We start from the raw sequence: 26,466 nt of genomic DNA, 5'->3' as shown, positions 1-26,466 counted from the left end.
TCTTGGCCACTCGAGCCTGTCTGTGTCTTGCAGCGTTAGTGCTGCCAAACGGTTGGATTTTGGGAGAGTGATGTTGCACCTGAGTCTGGCACTCAACACTTTATTGTATAGAAAGGTTTGTAAGGGTCTGCAGACGCGCTATAGGCAACCTATTTTGAGAGACTGGTATATCACCGTCCCAGGCATGTGGCCCAAAAGCCTCAGGGACCAATCCAGGGTTGCAGAACTTATTTAAGGTCATACAAGAATGTTACAGTTTTAATGTGAAGAATGTCAGTCATGAGTTGGATACAAATTCCTCATACAATAAAACAACATAAGAGACTCATTCACTGTAGAGGCTAGAGACATTCATAAACGAACAAGAATCTGTCACCTAACCGCATGTCTTCTGGCACAGATCAAGAAATGACAAGAGCAGCCTCAAGGGATTCTGTGCATTGAACACCACCACCAGGAAGCAGTAAACTGTGCTAAGAGGCTAGGACAGTTTTATGTTGCTAATCTTGCTCAGAACTCTTCTTGTGTCCACTGTGAGCAACTGTCCTACTTCTAGATACATCAGTCATGAGTGGAGAATGTAAGGTGTCACTTACTGGTCATTTGCTCCCTGGGCCTTAGGTTAGGTCGATGTCACTTTGCCCAAATTTCATATTTTGTGGCTAAGTCTTAGCTCATGTGACGCTTTCTTCAGGATGATGCACTATTATTGTTATTAAGTACAGCACTGTTTTCGCAGCTGAAGCAGATGCAGAGCCAAATCTCTTGAAATACTATTTTGACAAGATACAAGGGCGTGCATGCCAGATAATATTTACCCGATCATGAATACAGCATGGTTCCAACACGAATGACCTTCCAAATGACACACTAACGATGAATATGTTTCCAGAACCCATTGTTCTTTGTTGTTGCTCTTCCTGATGGGAATTTTTGTTTAAGTGTACATGACTCTTGGAGGATTCCACTGGTGATGCTCATGAAGGCTGGCAGCAAAGAACTTGTCACTCTAAGTGCCCGATAACACACTGCTCTTAATTGATGATGAAGATGCATTTTTGGCTGGATCTTCTGAATCTTTCAGCAGATACTGATACAACTGACGCACGGGCGCGCATGAATATTCTCTATGATGCAATAGGTTTTTGTAGCATGTGCCGTTGGTTCTCCTGCTTCCCCGCTAATTGTTTTTCACCCATTATTTGGGGGATTCTGAACCAAGCTGTGCTGTAACTCCCTATGGGTATCCCGGGGTTCCATTCTGGCCTCCATGTTTGTCAATTGTGTATGTAGCCTCTAAAATGGCTAAAGAAGAAGCTGCCAGTTTCAAGCATCAGTAAGATCATGTCACAAAGTTGAACCTTTGGCTGTCATTCATTCAAGACATCAGGTACATCAGAAACCGCTTTACGGCTTGCAGAGGACAGCCAAGTATCACTTAACACAAAATCTATTAACATTTGACTTTCTGCAAAGCCATATCAAAGTTTAGCATATGCCAGCACAGTTATAGCTGGAGGAGCTAAGTCAAGATGGTAACCCACCACTCTCCCCCTCCATGTGTTACTGTCCTTACGGTATGTTTTTGATTCTGGCCTCTAGTTACATCCTTATGTTTGAAGTCAGACAGTTTTCGCCTTTTCCTTTTAAGGACGGTTGAAGAGTTGTAGTCTGCAGTTGATTTATGGGTGATTTTCCAAGCCATGGTTCTGTTTTGAGTAGGTTTAAGTACACTCATGTGAGGATTCCCTGGTGCTGCCCAACTAGTCAGTGGTGCTGGTAACATTGGCGACGCCATCACAGCTCTCAGTAATCTTCAACACAGTGATTTACAGAGGTCTATATCACTCTTACTTGAAAGGCATATGTTTCACTACTTCTTTTGTCTTAAAATAATCTTAGTATTCTGAAAATTTAGTCTTATTTCAATATAGTTCTGAATTCGTCTTTATTTCCTCTTTTTGACCCAATCATTATCATGGTATTCACCAAGAAACATCCAGCCTTCACTTGTGTGTGTGAGTGTGTTGCTTTTTCTGGATGCCAAAACAGTACTAAGTTGTCTTATGGTAACAGGGAAACAAACTATTTCCCTTTTGAAATGGTGTATCTGTGTCGACTTGTGGACTCCTGAATATCTAGAACAAGCGTTTGCAATGCAATAGGTCTCACATTGGTGAGAGTTTAAGCTATTAGAATTGTAAACGACAATGCCTTTTATTTATCTGTTTTGCTAATTACACATAAATAAAAGGCATTGTCATTTACACTGCCAGTAGCTCAAACTCTTGTAAATGCGAGACCTATTCAAAATCAAAATAATCTTTATTTCGGTAGTAGACCATAAAAGATGGGAGATCATAAAAACATACATCATAAAAAGGCAAAAATGAACAATTACAATTCATATTGAATGATATTTCATTATGGATTACGTTAATTAGCAAAACAGTTATATAAAAGCAGTATAATAAAAGAATAATATAAAAGTTAAAAATGATTAAAAAGGTACTAGTGACGAAGGTTAATAAATATATCTGTTTAGATGGCCCTAGAGATTAGATGGGATAAGGGAACATCTCCTCCGCCACACAGCATGCCAAAAGCGTGATACCGAAAAAACTATAGGTGTTGAGGTATCAGTCTTCAAAATTCTATAGGCCTCATGGCAGTGTATAGTGCCCAAGTTCCTACAAAGTTGGGTAAGCCAACGTTTTCTGACTGATTTATATGTGGGGCAAAAGAACAACACATGTAACTCAGTTTCTTTTATAGCTCCACAGGTCGGGCAGTCAGAAGGATTGTTGATCGACCAATTTCCCGAAAAGGCCCTCAGGGGAAGTGTTCCATATCTAAATTGGATATAGAGCTTTCTAGAGGCACACGTCTCAATCTCGTCTAGAAAAGACTCTATTTTAAACTCCTCCTTTATATTAAAAAATTCTAGAGTCAATGGGCCCAACCCTTTATTGGTTAGCAGTTTGTCCTTGCTATTTGTCCAAAATATATTAGTCAATTCAGCTCTAGAAAGATTTGGAGCAGTTGTCTCTGGCTGATACCAGAGTGCAGGAATTCCCAATCTCATAGACTCCTTTTTTATATATACTAGCCACGGTATTTTGGCTAGACCAGGAAGTGCCATTAGTGACTTTAGATCATTTCGATAGTTTACCAATTCCGGAGTTGCCCACAGCCTCCGCCAATACATTAGAGGCCTCAACACAACTTCTTCTTGTATGGGTCTAACACCCAAATCCATTCTAAGTGGATTGAGTAGTGTACTGGGTGGTAGAGCCAATAAAGACCTTAAAAACAAATTCTCAGACCTACTGATGTCTCCAGCTGGACAATGCCCCCAGAGCTCAACCCCATACAAAGTTGCACATCGTGCTTTGGCTTTATAGATCTCAATAATGGGTGCTATAGGTTTAGAGGTGGATGCTCTGTGCAATTTAAGGATCCCACCGCAGGTCTGGGTAAGTCGAAATTTTGCTTTTGCTAGTTGGGGACCCCATTCCATTCTATCTGTGAGTATAACTCCAAGATATTCGAACACTGTTACCCTGTCCAGTAAAACACCATTAAGGGAAGGATTAGGGCGAGTGGTTTTGGGCGGGTTACATACCATAAATTTTGTTTTTGTAGAGTTAATCTCGAGCCCTCTTAGGGAACAGAATTCGGTAAAACTATCGAGAACACGCTGTATCCCCATAGGGGATTTTGACACTAAAAGAGTGTCATCGGCAAACATTAGTGCCACTACCTGCTCATTATTAAGTTTAGGGGCATCAATATCCTTGGCTCCCCTCAGGTGGGCCACTAATGCGTTAAGATAAAGGGAAAATAAGGTTGGGGCCAGCACACACCCCTGTCTGACTCCACAGTTGACGGGGAACTTGGATGTCAAATTGCCCCTCTTGCCACACCTTACTTGGGCAAAGTTGTCTTTATGGAGTCGCTTAACAATCCCAAGTAGACAAGTAGGCATCCCCATCTCTGCCAAGACCGCCCAAAGAGTCTGACGAGGGACCAAATCTAAGGCCGCTTTAAGGTAAACGAAGATTAGGTAGAGACTGCCACCCTCTACCCTCACGGTTTTCCAATAAAGAAGTTGTAAACGAAGAAGTTGGTCCACCGTGGATGTCTTCTCCCTAAAGCCAGCCTGATATGGAGTCAATATTGATTGTTCGTCCATCCAGGATTGCACTCGATCTAGAATAATGCGTGCAAAAAGCTTTTGGCTGACATCAATCAAGCTTATCGGGCGGTAATTATTTGGCAAAAGTGGGGAGCCTTTCTTGAAAACCGGGACTATTTCAGCGCCCGCCCAGGTATCAGGGATAGGCGCGCCGTGGAGTACAGCATTATAGAGTGAACAAAGATAGGGAATCCATACCTCGGGTTGGTGCCTGTATAGATCCCCAGGAATATTGTCCAAACCCGGCGCCTTGCCTTTTGGGAGCCTGTTTATAGCCTTTTCTACTTCCATGAGGGTTATAATATCAACAGGTTCTACATTCGCATTAGAAACAAGTAAAGGGTCATTGTCCAGAGCTAAAGGGGCATATAGACTCTGATAGTGATCGGTCCATTGGTCCGGAGCGATATTCGGGTCATCTGCCACTAGGCCTTCCTTTGTATCTGATCGGACAATTGCCCAGAATTCCCTCATGTCTTTTTTAATTAGGGCTCTTTTAATATCTTCCCATTTGTTATTTTCCCAGTTCTGTTTTGCCTCTTTTACGACCAACTTATATTCAATACTCCTTGTAGCCACCATTGTCCTATCACCAGATTTTAATGAGGTCAGAAGAGCCAGTTTGGCTCTCCTGCAATTTATATTGAACCAGGAAAGAACTGTAAATGCGAGACCTATTCAAAGATTATTATCCAGGGCTGCTCAGAAAGTGAAAGCGCGCATGGCAGGAAAGCATGTTGTGCCTGCAGTAGGAGAAACTCATTAAAGAAAATAGTGCTTACAGAAGTAAAAAGAAATACAGTGTAACAAACAATGTAAAAGGGCTAGTCTTCATGGGAGGATATAAATGAAGACGAGGTGGTACTAAGGAGGTACTAACAAGTCTATTAACAAATCAGAAGCCAGCATTTAAGAAGGACTATGACACAAGCCAATGACAAATATGGGCAGAGAGTGGGCGAGACGTCTATTCCATGCTCCAATACAGCATGCCGCAGAGCAGCGCATGCGCTGCCCAGGCTTGACCTAAAAAGCAATAAGAAAATGGTATGAGGATTCCAGAGCACTAGGAGTGGTGGTACATTCATTGTAGAAGACATTTAGATGAGGTAGTTGCTCTTTGGAAGAAGACATCTTTATCACCATTCGGAAAAAAACAAAAGTACTTATTTTGGGTTATTTGGGGTACTTTATCTTCAGAGGGATTGCTACTAAAACGTTTTCTGAAATCTCTTTGTACAATAATATTTAATTGTCTAGTGTTCGGATTTTAAGGATTTTTTTTTGTTCCAAAACTGATTTGTTTATTGTGTATAGTCCTATGGTGGCCTTGAATTGTTTTTATTGTGATGGCCATGACGGTCTTGGGGTAGTCAGCACAGAAGAAAATATTTTAATACAATAGCGTAAAAAATAAACGTTTTGGCTCAGTAGTACTAAAGGACACGTAGGAACAAGTGAAGCCTTTGTGGCTCAAAATTATTAATATAACTTTGCTACAGTTCAGAAATCAATGTTCCTCAGCTGACAAAGCGTGTGAGTCTTGCACTTGCACTGGACACTAAATATTCAAATTCACAAAAACAATGATTCCCTCTGTGAATACTGTATTCATTATTATCACTATTTCACCAAACAATATAGGCATGCATATGAGGCTCCAAGACATGCTTACCTCACTTAAGAAACTGAAATACAAGCCTGCTCTGTGAGTTTGCTCAGTCTGTTTCCTGCCATATACGTCTCACTTACAAACACAGCTACATCCAGTAGGTCTCGCCTACTAGACAATGCATGCACTGTCAATTGGGAGACATATTATGGGCTTACCAAGAACATACATGGTCTTGGAGCCAACCCATTGGTTGGCTTTCTTGTCACTTTTGTTTGCTTACTTCTTATTCATGTCCCAGCTTGTCAATCATCTGTTTGCCCCTCCCATGGAACATTGTCTCATTATCAACACTTTTAGTTGGCAGGCTTCTGTGCTTATACTGCTTGCTTATCTAGCACTGCTTTTTTCTTTTCCCTTAATCACTCCATGAGAGTACATGTTTTTTCCAGTTGTTGCTCGTGTACTTCTCTCCTCCCGTCTGTGTTGCTCTCTGTCGTCCATGTACTTCTACCCACCTCCCTCCATGTTGTGCTCCCTCTTGTGTACTTCCTTTTGTTGCTTTTTCACCCGTGTGCTTCTGCCTCACCCACTCCACGTTGCTCTCTCACCTGTTGCTTCTCCTCCCCATCGCCAGGGCCGGACTGGCCATAGCAGGCACCGGGCATTTCCCCGGTGAGCCACCAGGGTTGGGGGCCGATTTTGTTACAGCGTCGTTTTTGCAGCATAGCTGCAACATCGGCCGCTGTAACGGAATCGGCAGAAACCGGGCCTGGTAAACAGCTCGGCTGCAACCCCAAACCCCTGGGGGCTAGCCCTGCACTTTGCCAGGGCCGGTTTTGGTTCACAGTCTGGCCCTGCCCAGTGCCACCCCCTATGTTGCTGCCCCACATCAGCTTCCACCTCTCTCCTGTTGCCTGCTTGCCCATGTGCTTCTCCTTGCCTGCACCAAGTTGCGCTTTTGCCATTGCTTCCCTTACCGCCACCTACGCCCTCTGTGTTGCTTCCTCCTCCCATGTTGCTTCCACCCTCCATTGATACTTCCTCCTTACAAACTTTTTAAAAATAAAAACCTTTGCATGTTTTCGTTCTTTTTAGCTACTGACATAATCTGAATCAATAACTAAACAAAACAAAAAAGTCTCAGTGTCATTTTGTAGGCATGATGCCATGTCAAAGGCTTTTTTAAAATTCTTTTGCCATGCTTCACAGTATCAGGGATGCAGTGCCACAAGGCTAAAAAGCATGCGCGTCATTCAGGTGTTGCAGCTGCGACCTCTGGCTTGCCCCCCATGACCCCCGACACTGCCTTTACGACCCAAGGCCTCAGAGGTGGCATAGTCAGTGCCTGAAACCACCGGTGGTTCCTGCCAATCTGACGTGGGGCTAGGGGGTGGCAGCGCCTCGGAAAAATTACTTACCTTTCACTGCCGGCCGCCATGATCTTCTGCTTCCGTACCGCACCTTGCGGATCTTATGCTCCCGGCAGCGCAGTCCCCAGGATCACAGGCTCCCAGAATCCCCACGCAATCTCAGCACTTCTCTCATGCTATTACTCCCAGCATGAGATAAGCGCTGAGATAGGGCGGAGTGGGACAGTTTCACACTCCAGCAGGGACTGGGAGCCTATTCTCCTGAGCACTGCAGATATCTCTAAGGTGCAGACTGGAAATATCCAAATGTGCATGTTGGTTTGGCCATCCTAAGACGGACAGCCAAAAACGACATGCGCACTTTCAGTACCTTCCACGCTTCCTCCCCCTGCTGCTGACTCTGCCTTATGCCCCCGCCCTATACTACGCGACTCTGGAAGTAAAAAATAAAATGACAATAAAATTGCTTTACTGTCATTTTATTTTTCTTCTTATGCTACATTTCAGCAGTGGGGCCACGCTCCTCCGCCATAGAGAAGGAGTCGCCCATGCCTGGAACACAGAGACAGTTCGTTCTAATTGGCGTCGGTGGGGCCTCTACTTTACTTGTTTTCTGTCAATTTTTTTATTACACAAGTAGTGAATAATATTAATTACTATTAGTGTAATAAATACTGGAATACAATTAGCTGGAATTTGACTCTGTCTGGCAGCTAAGGTAAGTAAAAAATGCTTTTAAATTAATGTTGTATGCTTGCTTGTGGGTGAGAGTGTGTTTATGTGAGTGCGTGAATCTGTGTGTATGTGTAAACATGTGTGTGTGAGTGTCAAGGTAAAGGTTAAATGGCGTGTGATGTCATTTCGCTTACCCCAGGCATTTTGGTGAATTGACTCCAATGCTAAAAACCATTGACATAGCCAATAGATCCAAAAGGTGGAACCTGTTGGCCTTCCAATCCTTGTGAAGGTTTTGGTGCCTCAGGCATTAGAAGCGGATGGTAATTATATGGAAAATACAGTTTTTATTACATGAATATGTATAGGGTCCTATTTTGAATGCTCTACAAAAAATACATAAAGATATTGAGAGACCACTAATGAGACCAGTTTTTAGCCAACACGATTAAGAGGTCACTGAGAAACTAAAGATGTGCACTGGGTGCCACTCTGATTGTAGTGACAATGCTTGCATGATCACTTTATATCGTCTTTTCATCTCAAGCTTCCCCTCTTATTCACAGTTTCATAAACCACTACATTATAGTTTTCACTAATGCCTATTCTTCTATAGCCTTAGAGCCCGCTATGGTCATTAAAGGCCTGCTCCAGCATTCGGCTCAGGCCTTTAACAAAGTAGCGGGCCTTTAATGGCCGGCAGAGCCTGCTACAGAGGGCTCTAAGATTATTAGAACATTCCGCCCCTAGAGGGCAGAATGTTCTAATTTGTAAAACAAAGGCCTCACGGAGCCCAAGGGGGTTGAAATCCCTCAGGCTCTGTGAGACCTTTGTCAAACATTGGAATGTTGATGCTCCGAGCTTCTACCAGCCATTTGAAGCCCAGAGCACTCCATTGTTTTCAATGGAGTGCTCAACATTCCACTGTTCTAATATAGCCTTATAGCCCGCCGTAGCTGGCTATACCGGCTATTAAAGGCCCGCTCCAGGGTTAAAGGCCCGAGCCGAAGGCGATGGCCTTTAACAAGGGAGCGGGACTTTAATAGCCGGTATAGCCCAGCAACGAAGGGCTAAAAGGCTATTAGTTCATTCTGCCACTAGAGGGCAGAATGTTCTAACAAATAAAACAAAGGTCTCTCGGAGCCAGTGGGGGTTTAAATCCACTCAGGCTCCAAGAGGCCTTTGTGTAAACAACATTGGAATGTTGCTTTGCGGGCCTTTACCGGCCCGTAGAAGCACGGAGCACTCCATTGTCTTCAATGGAGTGCTCCACATTCCAATGTTCTAATAAACCTTCTGCCTCTTTCCTTTCTATTTTTCTCTCTCCCTCACTTAGCTTGCTGTGTTTTTTTTTCCAATTTAGTGTTTTGTTTCTTCGGTGCACCACATTGAGACTTGTTTCAAACGCTGTCCTTCTCTTTTTGACTTAATGCTTTTTTTGTATACTTGTCATTTCTTTGTATGGGGTTAATCCAATCCACCTGTTCTTCTGTAACTTTTGATCTTATTCCACAATTATTTTCGGTTTTAAGGTAGTTACTATTTTACAGAGAATAGGAGCAATGTAGTTCCAACAAATGCAAACGTTTGCGTGTGCATTTTTGAGAAAAAAATATCTTCTAGAAAAAAGCAAGTAGAAAAATTGCCTTAAAAATTGGTGGAAATATATAGATTATGTCATGGGAAAAAGGAAAGTCACTGAAATAATCATGAAATGGTTTCCCGACTAAGGGCCTCATTACGATGACAGTAGAACGACCGCCATCACTGGGGGCAGGTGACAAGATGTCGGCAGTCCAACCCGCCCCATTGCAATGCGACTGCCGTGCAAGTAGTCGTAAAATGCCTTTTTCTACTGCGGCTTCTGCTGCGGCCCGGAAAAGGGCGGCGGGACAAGCCGCAGTAGAAAAAGGCACTTTTCAAACATCCATGGACCATGTACCAGGCACCACATATGCCCCCCGGCCACTTAGTAGTGGCCCACAGGGGACTGGGGCCCTGCGTGGGACCCCCAAAATCCCTTTCTGAAACCCTTTTCATGGCAGTGGGACATGGACATCCTAATCCCTACAGCCGTGTCTGCGCAGGCACCACCTCAAATGTAGGGATTAATATCCCACCGCAGCCCCGATAGGCTCCTTGAGCCTGTCGGTGGTGGCGGTCTGTCCAAAGAACGCTGCAGTCAATTGGTCCGCAGCATAATGCGGCGGTTAGACCGATGGCTTGGATGTGGGTGGAACCGCCACCTACGGCCTGTCAGTGGCAATCCCACCGATATCAAAATGAGCCCTTAATTGTTGACCTGTCATAGTTTTCTTCAACTGGAATTGAATTCAGGACAAACAGAAATCTTTTTTTATACAGCCACACCAATTGTAGACTTATTTGTAAAGTCCACTGATAAAGATAGCATTGGAGCCATTGAATACGTTATGAACAGTGGATTGCGGAGTAGTTTTTATGAAGTTTATAGTAGAAAAGAAAGAATTAGTTGTGTTAAAAAGTGTTTTAGTTTATTTAATGGGGAACTACTTCTCAGTTCGAGTTTTGTTTTTGCTTTTCAGCGTGCAAATAAATACGTTTTATGGGACAGTCTTGAAATGTACTCCTCACAATTTGAAATAATAAATTGAGGCAATAATTATGAATTAAAGGAAGAACAATTGAAGGACCATTGAATTTTCAAGGAAATATTATAATGAAAATACACCTATGAAACGAGTTTGTCCAGTATACTGATTACCTGGACTAGATTCAGTGGCCTCTGGACAATTACAGCAGCTAAGGCCAAAGCACCGGTGAAATATTGCTTTTAACATACATGTGCGTGAAGATATTGATCCCAATTATTATAAAAAGAAGTGGGCTGCTTTTAAACAGTGGTGATGTGGAATAAATCAGTAAAATAATAACAGCAGTCTAATCATAGTGTAAGACCAATACTGCACCAAATTATTTTCAAATTGTATTCAGTCTTATAATCTAGATTTATTGTAAATTGGAATAAATATGTTGTTATGTTATGTTAAAGAGCATTTGTTAAGAGCATGTATACCAAAAAAGTATCTTGTCGCTGGGTATATATACCCTACGTATATGAATATAATCATACAATATAATTTACATTTGTTTTCATGAGACAGTGTAATGCACCTACATAATGTTTTGGTTGAAGATAAGGGTCATTGTGACAACATATCCACTTTCACAAAGTAGAATTGTTAAAGACTGGATGCGACATACGTCTGTCAATGGCCCTTCGAGGTAGCCTGAGGATAGAGCGACTACTCTCAGTAGCAACATGTCACCCTGCACTGAACATTATGCGTGAACGGTAACAAGTGCTTCTTTTTTAGGTCAAAGCCAGCCATTTTAGGTGCTGCCTTTTATATACCTGACACAGGAACTGACCTCATAGCGAGATACTCTGCCATATATTTGATTGGTAAGCTCCCATAGCCTCTTTTAGAGAGGCCACCATCTTGGATTGGGCACTTTACATGGCCAAACTCCACCTTCAACTGGAAAGTCAATGGCATCTGTGATTCTGCAAAGAAGAAGCTCAAGGTTGGCCTTTTGTGCATCATGCTGTATTCTGGAAGTCTGCCACTGCCGCCAGCACTCTGCACCATCGCCTGCACTCTGCACCTGCACATGTGGAGGCCGTCTCGGTCTTCAGTAGTGCGGAGGCACCAAAGGGACTCCAACAGAAAAAAGTATCTGCTTTCACATGGCACAGTGTACAGCAGCTCACTGAACAGAACCAATTAGGAAACTTCTTCCCCTCCCAAAGCTGCGTGAACTCAGGTAAACTCTGATCTTTCACTTAGGCCCGGATTACGATGTCAGTTGGTCGGACCGCTGACCGCTATCAGGAGACCGCCTGACAAGCAGTCGGCGGTCTGACCGCCACATTACGATGCGACAGCCGGGCTGGCAGTTCCAAAGTGCTCCTTACACGGTTGCGCGTTCCGCGGCCCAGGAAAAGGGCTGCAGCACGAGCTGCCATGTATAGGAGCACTTCCTGCACCTCCATGCACCGTGTGCCATGCACCATGTGGTGCATGGGACGGTGCATGGGGACACTACCGTGGTCCATGATGGAAGGGTCCCTGTTTGGAGCCCCCAAAATCTGCTTACGACAGCCTTTTCTTGGCAGTCTTTCTGACATGAAAAGGCTGTCTGAAAGGGATATCGCAATCCATTCAAGATTGCGATTCCGACCACCTCCCCGACGGGATCACTGATCCTGTCAGAGGCTGCAGCATTCCTCCCCACCGTTTAGGGCACGACCTCCTTGATTGTAATCTGGCTGTCGGCCCGAAGGCTTGTTGGAATGCGGTCCGACGGTCATCATAATCAGGCCCTTAGTTCTGAGAACAAACCTGACATGCATGTAAGATCATGTAGCACCACGATATCGGACAGGATGTGATTGTGCCCAGCTTCTGGGTGTTATGCTGCATGAGGAAAGACATCCTGGTTTATGAGTTTCTCATAGTTGGCCATCAGGTTAACATGTGCCCATTTTTTTATTGCCCAAGCAGGAGACCTAAAGGAGAGCAAAGATTAATGTATAAGTGTGGGACTTCATGGGTTGTGTACTTCTACTCCACTGCTTAAATGTTATGCTGTTTGTGGTAGACGTGGTTTTTTCATATCAGCTGCTATATATGTGCCGGTAAGTAATGGAAAAGGCATGTCAATTCAAGTGGCAGAACATTAAAGCAGCCCCTGTCACAACTTCAATCCTCTTGCTTGCGCCCCAGGGTGTACCGAAGGGGGCTGCGAAGGAACCACTTTTGGTGGTGTGACTTCAATAAAATGGCACTACCAATTATTCCCCATTTTTAAGTCAAGTCTGAGCTAGATTATCGGAGGTGAAAAGGTAGCACAAAATATTATGTTCTTAAACAGTGCAGAGTAGCAGTATGACTGCCCCCTGTTCCTTTCCTTGCAGAACAAGGTGCAATCCAGCATCAGGACCATGTATAGTTGTCAGCAACTCCAGGAAACTCCTGGAAACTGGGGAACAGGCATTCATCATTATTTGTATATAGCAGTATTGCTTTTCTAACCATTAGACTAATAACAAGGACAATTGCACTGGCATCTATGCTAGACCAGTGGAAGGCCATAGCATGATATATGGCTTTATGATTGTGTAACCCTCACAAGATACTGCTCCATGTGTTCATAAATGTGCCACTGTCACTAGCCTTCAGAAAGTGGCTACTAAAGCCACTAATCCCAGAAGTAGGATTTAGGAACAATAAACTGGGGCATGAGTACCGACTTGGCGATATTAAATATAAGATCATCACTGTCAAGGCTGAAGATGCCAAGCAAAGCTTGCTCAGCTTTTGTGCTACATAAAAGAATCCATATGATTTAAAGGACAATTTCGAGTTACAATACTTGAGAACACTGTTGTATAAGTGTATCAAATTCATGTACAAATGGATGTTAAGATAAAAGGTCCAGTGAAATAATTTACTACATAAATTTGTTGTTTGTGTTCTTGGATATGTACACCTGTTTATTGTTTGTATGTATTCAAATACTTTTATTGTTTGTATGTGCTTCATTCCTGTCTATTGAGATTTTAACATGAATAACGAACAATTACCTTAGAACTAATTTATTGTATGTAGATCGCGTAAGAAATAATAACTTTTCTATAAATGTATATTTCTGTATGTCAAATGTAGTCTGTTTGGTTGATGTTCTAAAGTTTTGTCCAATGTTTGTTTTTTGACAGCCCTAAAGAAGTCCCGTGTGAATAGGGACGAAACGCGTATGCTGTTATTTTTGGATGTGTTGTCCTGTCTTGTCTAGCTACTTGAACAAGTTTGAATAAAGACAAAAAACAAATAACAAGGACATGAAAGTTTTCATTATAAAAAAGTATTGGTTTTGCTGTCTCATGTATAAGACAAGTGTCTATAAAAGATGTATGAAACATGCTTGAATATTGTATAAGTCTATGAGGTTGGATTTGTATATTTCAAGGTATTGTGCTCCTCAGCTTGTGTAGTTGCATATATTGTTAAAATCAGGTTTTTTACGGTTGACCTGAAGAGTGAGCACTGCTTAGACACTTAGGACAAACAGTGTGTAGGCAAATCTTAAGCCATATCCGTTTTGCTGTATCTGTATTATATAACATATAATGTTACTAAATTGTTTGATGAAAACATATATTTCAGCATACCTTCATACACTGAAATCAGTGAATAGTTTCCACCACAAGCCAGTGAAAGACAGGAGGACTTTGAAGCAAATGTTTTTAGCCCCTTTCTTTTCCACTGAGGTAGCTGAGGGCTTTCTTGCACAAAACAAGTTTACTTGTGGTTTCATCATATGATTACGCTTGACCCTCAGGGCAGTGTGAAAGAGGAGTCCAAGGCTTACTCAGGGGGTAGTGTGGGTGAGAAACTCAGAAATTCAGAACTCTACACAGTGCGAAAACTTATTAATTGATACCTATTGCTTTTAGTTTTAAAAAGAGAATGTACTTTAATTCACATACAACTAAATTTAAAATTACTAATATACCTAATGAGAAGATATCTTTAGTGCCTCCTGAAATGGAGATCTGTATAAGATCTTTGGGTGTTAAACAATATAAAGCACCTTCCTATGGTGTTTGTCACAGAGTTATGTAAAACTCCTTACTATTGTGTTTGTCAGAGTTCATACGGTAAAACCCATTCCTACGGTATCTGTCAAGGAGTTCACAAATTTTAAAATCCATCCTACTGTATTGTTTCAGGTTACAACATGCAGAGTCCCTTGCTACTGTATTTGACAGATTGTCATAGGGTCTGCATTAACCATCATTTCCTCGGTATGAGCAATGGAATTTCTCCATAGCCAGGCTAACATAACTACTATACAAACAAATGGTGGTGAAAAACATGATCAACATAGGGGTGGGGCCAAACCCTCTTTCTATTCTGCTTTTTAATAATTTAAGTTATTATTTGTCCTTTGACAGACAGCTAAAACTGTGGCAAGCAGACTTAAAAATGTGGCCTTTAGAAATAAACAATGTTTATGTTATCTGAATTCTGCAATTTTGCCACATTGAGTATGGTGGCATGGCTGTCCTCCGTTGGGCCATTTTATTGCTTTACTGTGGAAGAAAATATACTTTTGTCCTATCGGCTCCTTTAATTGCTACATTGGTTCACTTTGACTCACATTTCTTTGGCTTGATGTTACCAGCTTTATTAACTTAATCTGCGCGAATACATATATTTATTGGCAGTTTTATATAGAGCGAACTCTACCCGAAGGCATTCGACCGCTTAACATGATCTCCAGATAAATTACACAGGGCCACGTTATATTTTTGGCACGGGGAGATTCTGTGATTTGCCCCGAGTCACGGGATGTTGAGCCGACACCGAGGCTCGAACCTGGTTTCTCAGTTCCCAAGTTGGCACCTCTTACGGTAATGCCGCCTCCTCTGCTCGGAGAGGCAGGAATCCGCCACCGGCGGCCCGCTTTACCCCGATTGTACTTTGTTTGTTTCTGGTCAGCCTCTGTTTATTGCCTTTCCTGTAAGCGGCTGACAGGGTCACAGTAGCCTGTTGTTGGCAGACATTTTCAACAAACGAGATAACTGATAAGAGTGGAAACAAACACAAGTGAGCTGAAAGCATCCGAGAGGCTGGTGAGGTCAGACAGACTGGGGCTTCCACATTACTTGCTCAGCCTGAAGCGCCCGTTCTTATGCTCAGTGTACCAGCTCTGCTGTCCTACTAACGAGGATGACTCTTTGCAGCAGTTGAGCCTGTTTTAGAAAGTTCTTCCGGAGGCAGTACGTTTTTAGGTCTCGCCTGACCCAGCGCATGCGCTGGTCTGGCGAGACTTATTGAGAGGGCTCCAAAAAGTCCTACCAGGCCAGCCTAGAGCTACAGTGCATGTGCGCGGGCGCGCGCCGCTTTTACCGCGATTACTTTCACTTTTGCGGCGGCACGGCCGCTTTGATGCTTGATGGCGATCGCTTTCGCGGCCGCACGGACGCTTGGCATAGCCAATAGGTCTCGCTTTTGGGACCTTATAAGTATTTAGTTATGCAACTGTTGCATGACTAAACACTTATAAGGTCCCAAAGGCGAGACCTATTGGCTATGCCAATGCTTGTTTTCTGTTACTGCCGTGTTTTATGTTTTATCTTAATTAAGATAATCGCCTTCTGATGTTGCATGAGGAAGCCTCATCCCGGATGTTGCAAAGTACTGCTCAGGAGGGCTGTGGGTGGAGCAGTCACCCTAACCAATATTTAGTCTGATGGAGAACATTTACAGGACCATAGATTTTTCAGGTCTAGCTTTAGGACAGTCTGAGGTTGTCGGTGGATTGAGACCTGCAAAGCTACACGAGAACCGAAAGTCCTTTCCATCAACAAGTGTTGGTGGACTAAGCATTCAGTGGTCTAAGGGTATTTCCAGAGGCATCCACTGAACACTTCAAAATCACAATTACCAATAGACCGCTCTGCGCTGTAGTCTCAGAAAAGAGGACACAACTGTAGAGATTGGAGTATCTGCATTTTGAAGACTCTTCCATCGTTTGTGCAAGCTCACCCCAAACCTCATTTTACAACTATGATCTCCCAAGCAGCCCGTTCTGAATTCTTCCCTCATGTATCCCTCTCGACTCATCCCAAACCTCATTTTACTACTACGAGCTCCCTAATACCTTTCTGGAGACTCTTCCCGCCCCCATCTCTTCTTTCACTCATCCCAGATATCCATCACTCAAATTAACTCGTATTTCCCTATACTAATCCACCACTAATCCTTTTGGGTTCCGGAGCAGCGTACTACTTGCCGAAAAGAGATTCGCCACCTCGTCAGGGGTAGTAAGCGCTATATAAATACAATTACATACATACATACAGTACAAACGTGTTGATAGAGTAGCGCTTAGAAGCTTGCACTGTGGCCGTACAGCCTCCCTGGGGCTGTGCTACACAGGCTAGTACACCCCAGGAACACTTTGGTGTTACAGAAGGGCTCACGGACACTTGTGCTGCGCTTTCTGTGAACATCCACAAACTCGGAAGTCTTTAGATATTCCGCCCCTTGCAGGTAGTTTGCTATCCTGGAATACACAACTTTGTACTCTCTTAAAAGCATAAGTCAGTGCACTTTAAGGGTGCCAAAGAGGTGACAAAACCTCTGTGTTCAAGAGGGGTTGCGCGTAGGGAAATTCCACAACCCAGATTTACAAAGAGCTCACGCAACGCAGGGCAACAACTCCTAAGACGTGGTGCAGATCTGCTCTCCCTGCGTTGGCGCAATTCTGGCAGCCATGAGCCAACGCAGAATCCCTTGCGCTGCTGTGCTCTGCATAGTTTTTGGGCAGATTGGCGCCTGAAATGCTCTGGAATCTTCTCTGAGTATCTTAAGCTATATCTTAAGTTAGAAATGTATGTAAGTTATAAGATACATTCAGTTTTAGGTTCCTCGGTGATTTGCAGACATTTATCATATCGGATGATCGTGTTTTCTGAGGGGTCTGTCAACACTACAGCAGTTTTCCACATTTTACACAAGGCATGGAGCTGAGGCCAGTAAACACATCATGCCTGTGTGTGTGTAAGAGGCGAAATCTCTGCCTCTCATCTCACTATCTTTGTTCCTTGGATAACAAGTCCCTGCTGGAGCCACACAGGGAAAGTGCCTGCTTTCAATGACAGGTAGCCCTGTCGCTGTCGGAAAACGGCAGTCCTGTGGCAGATTTGATATGAATGTGTATTGTTGGAAATCGGTGCAAAAACAAACAATGCAGGCATGAGAAACAGTATAACTCATGTGGAGTTAGCACCTTCAGCTTCGAGTACTGTCAATAATGTTAGACAATGTTGATATGATATTTCATCGGGAGTCAATATGTTTCCAATATGTATACTTTGCTTTGCCCAGCTGCATGCCTTCCTTTCTTCTTTTTTGACAGAGGGCAGCATTTAATTAAATGATTAGCTTGTCTCCTGAGTCGGGCAGTCGCATTAAGGACCAGGGCGAAGACTGTACTAGGAGAGCGGGGCGGTGAGGCAACAGCTCGAGGGCGGGGACTACAGAGCTTCACGTGTAATTTTATGCAGTAGCATTTATGAATAACAAAGGTTAACCTGTTCCTTATAAATTAAAATGTTTACAGAAGCTTTTGTTCCAAACATGTGATGTTAAAAGCTTTCTCAATGGCGTAATTTCAGTGGTAAATATCTGAGCTGGAGACAAATGCTACGAAGAGAGTCCCAGGTAGATACACATATGTGTTGGTCTGCATCAGTGTGCTTTGTTTAGGACAAAATAGCAAATTGTGCTCTTGAGATGTACTCATTTGCCCAGGATCGCACAGTGCAACAAAAGCTCTCTCTGCAGTCCTACTCTTAACAATTTTCGCTAACTAATTACTCTTTCATTTCAACCACCTCGAGAAATGTCAGTTTGTGGCTCTTCTATCTGTGTTTATCATTTCTGAGGATAGTGTCCTGCTCAAGTGGGGGGAGTACTATGGAGGCATCTAAATATCTGACATATGCACCATTCGCAGCCAAGAAAGTTGTATTCTCTCTGTAGCTCACATGGGGAGGGCAGGTATTGCAATTTGTTTCTTTGGAATGGCCTACATTATTTTCCCAGCAAGGTGCCAACGCTACCCACACTTTGTCACACAGCTCCTGAGAAATGACCAAGCAGTGACAGTGACATTAACAGAGCACAGAGAGCAGCTTAGCGCAGTGACAGAAAGTGGCCATGCAGCAACGAGGCAAGCCTGCCAACCTCTCTCAGAGACAGTAGCCCCAGTAGTAACACACTGCCTGAAACTACCTGTGTGCCCCCAGGCTTGGCTTATCCTGGCACTGCACTGAAGATTGTGTGCACATTTGTATACAGGCGCCTCCCTTCATTAAACAGCCCAGAGAGAATGACTATTACACATGGGAGCTACAGCCACATATTAATAATGTATATTCTGAAATGCATTTTTTATGAAAAATATGAGGTGATCTGTAGTAAAACGAACTCTGCACCAAAAGATGAATGAACGCTTTAGTCTGATAGAGCACAGGCGTAATATCCAAAGATGCAGCATTAGGGCATTGTCCTTCCATGTCCTTCACACTCACTCCTCCCCTTCCCCCTTTCTGCCACCACTCAGCGTAATTTATTTTTAACCAAACTCTTTAGTTGTCCCCTGCACAAAGCTTGCTCTCAGTGGGGCGCTACCTGCAACTTTAAGATCCATCTCAATTGTGCTTGCATTCAGCCAAAAGTTTGCGCTTATAGACCACTGCTTTTTATTTTACTTTTAAATAAAAATAAGCCCTGTGTATTCGACTACGACTACAGTTGTGGTTTGAGCTACATCGTTGTCATCCACTTTCACTAACTCTTCAGTGTAATTAGGTGTGAATACATAAAATACTGCTCCAATGCGAGAACACTTTGTTTTTTGCAACATACTTGTATGTATTTCATTGTTAAAGTGTTGATTTACATAAGGAACAGAGCGTGTTGAAAAGTTCATGTATTAGTGCTTTTCCATCCACAACAATATAGCAGTCCATTCTTTGTAGGTTAACTTGGGCCGCTTACATCATGTATTGTGTAATTTAAAAAAATATTATTTATTGGTGTTTGTGTGCTATAAAAGGCAGCCCTCAGCAGCACCCCATGTCATTAAACTCCACTACCTACCACTCTACAACACAAAATACCATTCCACATAGTTACACTCGAAAACACACAATCCCACTCAACAAAATTCCAGTACACTCAATACCACATAATTATCATGCACATAATTCCACGGGCACACCATACCACATAATTCTACTACACAAATCCACTCCACACAATTACACATCACACAATGACACAACTAACTAATCCGATTCAACCCACATAATTCCACTACACAACAAATACATACACTCTATTGCACATAAGTAAAAAGCGTTGCCATTTACAAACCCAATAGCTCAAACTCCAACAAATGCGAGACCGATTGCCTTTCCAATGGTTGTCTATGTGTGCCTGTAAAGGAGGCGCAGGGTGTTTTGCAGAGCCACCACCAATAGGTGAGAGCAGAATCTCTCAAGGTGCGTGCTTCCCTCACTGCTGGGCCCTCAGCCTTCCAACCCTGCCCCACACATTTCACATTTGCAGGCTGGATTTTTAAATAATGTTGTTGACACCCAAGTGCCTCAACAACTTTCAACTTAGCCTGCCTCCTCCTCTGGCACATGTAGAGGAAGGCCATGGGTAGGAGGGTCTGTAGTACTCTTGGCATGGGCCCAGACTGAAAGTAGCCCGCGCTGGTCCTACAGTGGACTGCAGGACTGAATGGACGCTGATGACAGTCATCTGTGGGAAGCCAACATGAGATCTGACACTAGCCCACTTATAACCAGAAAACCTTAGAGCGGCGCCAGAGCTCAGCTGCAGCGATCGTGCAACAAGCGAATCCAGGTCTCAGTCAGGAGTGTATCAAATCACTGTATGTGAGATGGCGGGAAGCAACATACAGCAGCACTGCCATTGTGAGCTCAGTGGCCCCTCTGTAGAATACAGGCTGAAGATGCTCTCTCTGGCTCTGCCTAGCAATACAGGAAGGATTTACTTCTGGTTGTGACACAGGTGATTCGAGCAGCAGAGTACTCACTGAAGATAAGTGCAATGTGGGTGGTTAGCTCCGCTTAAAACACAAAATAGTGTATAATTATTGAGAGCTCTGGTGCTGAGGCTGAAAGCAATGTGAGTTTCTGACAGCTCCTGTCAAGGGATCATACAATAGTTTCCACATGCTCATTCAATCCTTGGCCTCTCTACAGAGCACACAAACCATTTGGCCCACATTTTATTTGAGAGATTGTGGAGTAGGTACATATTCAAAAGAAGCAATAGTATCAAACTAATGAAAACAATAGTGTACTTAAAGGTGAGGAGAAAATATGTGTGTGTGAGTGAGGGAGAAAGGGAGCAAGCAGTATGATAAAGTTGCAACACAAGGAAGAACAGGCAGAAAGACAGTGAAAAGTGTGGTGTAGACGATGATGTGTGAGATAATGCAGATGGAGGATCCAGAAACATGTGGGGGGGGGGGAGGGCATAAGTGGTTAACAGTGTGAAACTACAGAGGAAACTACTGTGTAGATGAGAACAAGAATGGCTGAGAAACCAGTTAACCCTACCCCTTCCAAAGACCTACAATTGCTAAAGTTACTGCCTACTATTTTCAGAATTAAACATTTTCAAGTCTAATTATTTAAAAAATTCATTATTACTACTATAATTACGTATTATCAGCAATATTATTATATGAGGATGAGAAAGGGACAAACGGCGTCACCACCAACTTTTAACCCCCTCCCCCTACCCCTCACAAGGGAGCCTCAGCCCGGGTGTCGGTGCTAAAAGTGGAGAGAACAAGGGTAATTGTTTGTATGGACCTGTTAGGGCCAGAAAGGGCCAAAAGCTGGAAATGCTGCACGTTTTACAATCTGAGCTGCTGCTGTGTTATCTGCAGGGATACTTTGTAACAGAGGGAGAGCCTGTTCTGATTCGATCATTCGGAGGCTTCCTGGTTCCAAATCATTTAAAGTACATAGATCAGTTCTCCGCAAACACGCCGGAAATATCGCGAAGACGCGGAGTTTTTTTCCCGCCTGTTCGCGATATTTTTTTGCGTGATCGCGGGTCGCCAACTTACCCATGCGGTTGCTCATTCGCGCGGCCATCTTGTTTTCACTTGTCCCGCCCTCTCGCGATGCTTACTTCCTGTTCCGGGTTGCGTAATGCATGTTCGCGCCCGTTCGCGGTCGATATTTCCTGTTCGCGACCGCTTTTACTTGATCGCGTTGCTTTTTGCTTGCTCGGGGAGAAAATATCGCGCGAACTTGCGCACGTGGTCGCAATGGGCGCGGCCATCTTGTTTTTCACTCTATTGCATGGTTCTGGGGCCTGATTTTGAATCCTCCCAAAATCTTTTCAATCCTTTGTTTATAGTTTTTTGGATCTTTATTACTTATTATTTCTCTAACTATTTTCCTGCTTCTATATTTTTGGTTTTTGTCTACTTTTTTTTTGTTTTTTAGCTACTTTTTCTCTTTCTATTGCCTGCTATTTATTTCCTTTACTCCTTTATTTATTTTACCTTTTCTTTCCCGCCCCGTCCCCAGAACCATGTCTAAGGGTAGGGCTGTTCGCCGGCGCAGCCAGAGCCGCGACCGCCTTCCTTGCGGAAGGCGGCGCCCACAAGGGGTGCAGGCACGGGCCTTATTTGGGGAGGTGGAGTTGGCTGCACTAATTTTCTTTGTGCAGCGCCACCTCCCCTCAACCCTGGCAGCAGGTGGCAGGCCTGGGTCCGGGTACGGCCTCCGGGAGCGTCGGCAGCGGTGGGGGAAGGTGCACCGGGCTGTGTCACGCTTCTCTGGTGTCCGGCGCACCCAAGCGCAGCTGACGCACCGGTGGACCGTCATCTTGGACTGTGAGCAGGACCTGCTGGACCTGCTAGGAGTGGAGGTCCCGGGCTTGGTGAGTACCTATTTAATTATTACTACTTTGTGTCTGTTCTTCTGCTCTGTGTTATATATTGCGAATATCTTTTTTTTCTTCCAACCAGCTAGAATGTTGCTGCTTACATTCCAGGTTAATTACGTTTAAAAGTCTGTGATTTTTTTTGACACAGGTGCTCTTCTGCGCTACTACTAATCTTACTTGTTTGCAGCTTTGCTTTGTCCTGTCACTAATAGATAGGGGCGGATTGATACTTAGGTTAAGGTACTTTGTATGAGCTTCTAATTTGTTAGTGGTATGCGTGATGCCCCCTCACTCAGTTACGTGACGTGCTGCTAGTACGGCAGTCTTTATTAGAACCTCTTCTAGTTTGTTCAATGAGTGGTGGTAGGCTTAGCAGTTACTTAGCACTAGCAGATCAGCATCAATCAATCAAACCAAAATTTGGTGTATACAAAACATGTAGTCATGTTCATGTGTCCTCCATGATGTGTATACCACAGAAAGCTGCTCCTAGTGAAGTATGACCCTACTACAGTTTAAAAGACTATTGTGAGTTGGGACATCTCACAAAAGGTGACGGACTGGTCTCACACACCACCTGGTGTCATGCTTCATCATCGGCCAGTCCTCGCCCTCCAAAACCTTCGTTTGATGGAGGGCGGGCATACACCTGGAGACAGGGATGCACTTCTAAACTAAAGAGTGGGGGCCCATGAAATGGAATGTGAAGTTAAAAATCATTATAGTTATCAGAAAAGGAGTTTTAATGTGGCCAATAACTATATGATACTAAAAACAAAAGGACGGCGGGTGGGGTATTTAGTGTCCCCTAACCATCTCGTGGAAGGTCAACATGTTTCTGCCTCGACGGCCCGAGCGGGTCCAGGGCATTCATCAGGACCAACTCACAATAGTCTTTTAAACTGTAGTAGGGTCACACTTCACTAGGAGCAGCTTTCTGTGGTATACATTTAGCAATGGAGGCCGCTAGCTCCTGGAACCCCACGCCTCCCGTTCCCCCCACCACACATTGTGGAGCCTCCTTTGTGATAATATTTTCGTACAGCTGCTGGCTGTGGGAACGCAACTAGGGGTATCTCTCCCTAAGTGTAGGGTTTTGCTCTGAGTCATATATCTTTTGAACCAGAACAAGAGGACAGACGTAGTTGTGTCTGCCCCCCCAATTTAAACAGCAGGTTTTAGGTGTGATAAATTATCACATCTCACTTACCCAACTTGCATCATGGACACCGAACTCTCGTACGGGGATGAGATCCTAGCAGAGATCCTTAACACACCATCTCTACTAGCAGAAACCATAGTCACTAACACGGTAAAAAACTCGGACGAATGGGAGGCCCTCTCCTCCAAAAAAAGGAACAAATTCGTACAGCCCTCCATGGGGCATTTATGACAGGGTACCTCCGGAAAAACACGGCCCCAAGAGGCCTTATAGTTACCAACGAACCCAGATTGTTTCTCAACAATAAGGAGTTCAGAGTCAATTGGTCGAGCATCGCCTGGAAGTGCACCAAAGACTGGCTCATTCTTATTATTAACACCGCCAGACAATTAGCAGATGCCCTCCTTATAGAGATTCAACAAAGCGAGTGCAGACTAAAGACAACGGTACAACTCTCAGCCTTTAAGAAAAAGCTGGAGGAAATAAACAACGACCACTCTGATTATAAGGAGTATCTGACACAGTCAAAACTCACGAAACTCCGGAAGGACGTACAAAAATTCAGCAAAGAAACTGTATACCCATATGTCACGGACGAACACTATGACATACCAGCCCCTCAACAGCCAGGGAAAAGACAACGGTTCAGACCCACCCCTCAAAACTGGACATTCAGTTCTGGAGAGGAAAGGAGCGACAGTAGCAGTGATGAGGGCTCAGGACCACAATTTCGGAGACCAATGGGCTATCACCATCCGATGATGCAAGCCCCACAACCCCAACCCCCTCCATTCGGATTTTGGCCACAACCATACTACCAACCAGGGTTTGGATTCCCACAAGGCCAACCGCCTTTTTTATTCCAAGGCCGAGGCAGAGGGACCAATGGGAAGATCAACCACAACCACCCCATGTAGTGGTAACCAGGAGCAGAGGGAGGGTGGAAATGCCCTCGACGAGCAGGGAGTAACCAACATAGTCAACATCAGCAAACACATACTCTCGCACGATGAGACGACCATCCTCTCCAAGGGTTTGGGATTTGTTCCCACACCCAAGAGCGACCCCTTTGTTCTCCACACGGAACTGGCCCAATTCTTCCAAAAAATCAAACTCCGCGATTACTTTGGTGAGACGAAAGAAGGTACGGAAGGAAAAAAGTCAACTGGGCTCAGAACGAAATCCACTTTCCAACCACCTAATCAAAACATCTCATGCCATATACTTGCATTCGAACAGGCCGTGCTAAAGGACATTGAAGACATCAACTTTCAGAACACGCGAGGGTTTGACAACCTTACTGGGAAGGAACGTACGGCCCTTAAAAATCTAAGTAACAATAAAGACCTAACCATTAAACTAGCGGACAAAGGGGGAGCTATAGTCATCATGGATAGCGACATGTACCGAGAGGAGTGCTTGAGATTACTCTCTGACTCCAGCAGCTACACCATACACAGAACTGACCCCACAGGACCACTCATGGCCAGGATCAAAAGCATGGTATCAGAAGCACTCAGCAACGACTGGATCACTAAACAAGAGGCCGGCTTCCTCATAAGTGAGGAACCCTGAATGCCCAAATTTTATACACTCCCGAAGATACATAAAAACCGAATGCCCCCACCAGGCAGACCAATCGTGCCTGGTATAGGGTCAGCATTAGAGCCACTGTCACAATTCTGCGACTGGTTCCTCCGCCCCATTGTCTAAGAATCATTGTCTTACCTCAGGGATACGAAGGATGTCCTTTGCCTCCTCAGAGACCTCACGGTGGACACAACCAATGACTGGCTAATAACCATGGACATAGAAGCTCTGTACACGAGCATACCACAGAGGCGCACCTTGGAAGTTGTGGAAAATATCATCCTCAACAGAGAGTGGGATTTTTTGACCCCACAACATTTTGTGATGGAATGTGCGGAACTTGCGCTCACCGAGAATTTTTTCGAGTTCGAGAAACTCATCTATCACCAGATCACTGGTACTTCAATGGGGAGCACCTTTGCCCCCAGTATGGCCTGCCTGTACGTTCAGCAATTTGAGGACGATTTCATCCACAATCCACACAATCCATTCCTACAACATTTTAGGATTTGGAAACGCTATATAGACGACGTGCTTATAGTATGGAACGGTACTGAAGAAGAAGCAATAAGTTTTGTCCAGTGGGTTAACACCAAAGATAAACACCTTAGATTCACCCATACAATCAAGAAAAATCATGCCATCTTCCTTGGTTTAGACATCACTATGACCAACGAAGGGATCACTACCAAGGTGCACAATAAGCCCACCGATAAAAACAGCCTTCTATTATATGAGAGCTACCATCCTAAGGCCCTGAGACAAAACCTCCCGGTTGGACAATTTCGTCGCGTCAGAAGAAACTGCTCTGATATCGATACCTTCGAAGAACAGGCATCCCACCTAGAAAAGAAACTTGTTGATCGCCACTACCCGAAAAAAATGGTACGCAAGGCTAAGAAGCGAGCGAGAAACAACCCAAGGGAAGCGCTTCTGGAAGATGTGGAAAAAGAAAAAACTGAAAGAACAGTATGTGTCACCACATTCACTCCTCTCTCCAACACAGTGCAGAAGATCATTCGAAAAAGATGGAACATCCTGAACAGCGCTGGAAAACAGTGGGAACCTCCACTGTTTGCATTTAAACGCAATAAAAATCTGCAAGATCAACTAGTCCACGCCAGCATGCCAACTACAGATGGCACTGAACAACAGAGGCTTTGGGACCAACCGTGTGTGATGGGACATTTCACATGTGGGGGATGCACATCATGTAATCTTACTGCCAACACAAAAGAAGTCAACATAGGCACAGGAAAACCGTGGCAATTACGTAAATTCAGTAATTGCAA

This window comes from Triturus cristatus, chromosome 6 (genome assembly GCF_964204655.1).
Source record: "Triturus cristatus chromosome 6, aTriCri1.1, whole genome shotgun sequence".
Lineage (NCBI taxonomy): Eukaryota > Metazoa > Chordata > Amphibia > Caudata > Salamandridae > Triturus > Triturus cristatus.
This window is presented reverse-complemented; position numbering follows the sequence as displayed.